Below are 1,951 nucleotides of genomic sequence, written 5' to 3'. Positions count from 1 at the left end.
AAAGCAAGAGGTGAGGGAGGAAGCAGAGCAGGGGAAGAGGTTAAAAAGAGGCCTACACCTATACAGATATCAATCTATGTAACTAAACCCCCATATATCAATATAAATATGCCTATCTACAAATATAAGTATATATATGTAAATGTAACTATACACATGTATAAAGGCAACTATGGGCATCTACAACTATAACTGCACATCAAAAAATATAAATATATACACCTAAAACTAAAAATAAATTAACTAGACAAATATCTATGTAGATAGATACATATAACTACATAAATCTATAAATACAACTACATATATCAATAAATATAACTATACACATCTATAAATATAACTAGAGACAGAGGAATTCTACCTGCCCAATGGTAACAGGCTCTCCCTCTGTCTCTTCCTGGCACACAGGGCAGCCCTCCTGGACAAGTTGATCACACGGGATCTGGGAAGCAAAGGGAACACTGAGACAATACTGGCCCTTGTGCAAGCACCCCTTGAGCACCAATTGTCCTTCTATCAGGGACATTAAAAGACGGCCTGAAAGGCAGACTCTCACTTGGCAATTTGAAGCCTGCTCTATAAAGAACAGGGATCCTTCCAAGTTGTCAAAACGGAACTGTGTAAAGTATTTAAGTATTCTAATAAAGTCTCAGCACCCACAGTGCAAATGGCACCCACGAGAGCTTGAAACACAGACAGTCCCAGTGACAGAGAGACCACAGTCCTCACTGAAATGGCTGAAGGCTGCTGGGGGCTGAGGTATGAACCAGACTGGGACACCCAGCTTGGTGGCACAACTCCCACAAGGTCAGGTTTATTCCCTGCTCTCTTGCCACAGCAGAGGACTCAGTGCCCAAGCCTCTGGCGAAGCGTGGAGGGCAGGGCTCGGGCAGGTTGTGCATGTGCCTTTGAACTAAAGGCACCAGGAAGCACCAACCCTGCAGACAAGAGCTCAACTCTTCTCGTCTCCCTTCCTGCCAGAGGCAGGCTCAGAGCAGCCGTCTCACACCTCTCTAAACCAACGGGGGCTCTGTCCTTACCAGGCTCCTCGGGCTCTGGGGAACTGTTCTCGCAGCTCTCGGTGCCAGATGAAGTTTCCTCTGCTGCAGCCCGGTTCACAGGCTCCCCTCCTGAAGACGCAGGGGCAACATTCATATTGCCCTTGAAAGAACAATAGAAAAAAAAGAAAACTAAAGATCATTCAGTATTTTGCTGGAATCGCATCAAGGATACAGTTGCTCTCCTTCTCCATGTAACAGCGTTCAAAAGCTTTCAGCCCAGCCTCTTCCATTCCCCTCCAATGGGTTACCTGAGCAGAGGGAGACCTTTCAGGCAGGGATCTCCTGATCTCCCGGATCATTTGCTCGACGGCAAAGCCAAGATCCACTGGTGGCAATTGCTCTTCACCAGGTGCATTCCAGGCTGAGCCGGAGGCCGTCGATGCTGCACATCCTGCACTGCCAGGTGGAGCGCTGGGGGCTGAAGTGCCCGAGGTGGCTGCAAGAATCCAAAGACATTGGTCACACTCCACAATGTGGCTCTGGGACACAGATCTCTGTTGCTGCCTTGGATCAACCATCACAGGAAGCAGGCAGGAAAACCAGGCAGAGAATCTTTTGCCTTTCTAGGTGCCCCTTCTAAATAAGCTTGAGAATTTTGGGCCGAGAATGACAGAGCCTTGTGGAAAAATACTTCAAACAGTCACTTTTCAAGACCTTTTGGGGAAAAGCAAGGCTACAACTCTTTTCCTACCTCGCGGGTCGTGTGCTGGGGGCTGCTGCTCCCTGTGGAGCTGCTGGAAGCTGCAGGGCTGGATCCTGAGCACCTCCCGGTCGATCGGAGGCAGCTGCCCCCCGTAGAGCTGCTGGAAGCGGCTGCGAGGCCCCTCCCGCCCGAGCGGCAGCAGCGGCTCCCCGTAGAACCCGAAGAAGCCGCAGGGCGGGATGCG

General features: G+C 49.8%; 1 long non-coding RNA gene across 1 annotated transcript; it reads right to left on the bottom strand.

Moving 5' to 3' along the window:
• Positions 1 to 213: 213 nt before the first annotated feature.
• Positions 214 to 1,691, bottom strand: LOC137463856 (uncharacterized). Its single transcript, XR_010993990.1, has 3 exons — positions 1,313 to 1,691; positions 1,044 to 1,164; positions 214 to 445 (listed from the first exon to the last, which is right to left on the bottom strand). It is a non-coding gene; the product is annotated as an uncharacterized lncRNA (long non-coding RNA).
• Positions 1,692 to 1,951: the final 260 nt, after the last annotated feature.

This window comes from Anomalospiza imberbis, chromosome 30, assembly GCF_031753505.1.
Source record: "Anomalospiza imberbis isolate Cuckoo-Finch-1a 21T00152 chromosome 30, ASM3175350v1, whole genome shotgun sequence".
Taxonomy (NCBI): Eukaryota; Metazoa; Chordata; class Aves; order Passeriformes; family Viduidae; genus Anomalospiza; species Anomalospiza imberbis.
This window is presented reverse-complemented; position numbering and strand designations above follow the sequence as displayed.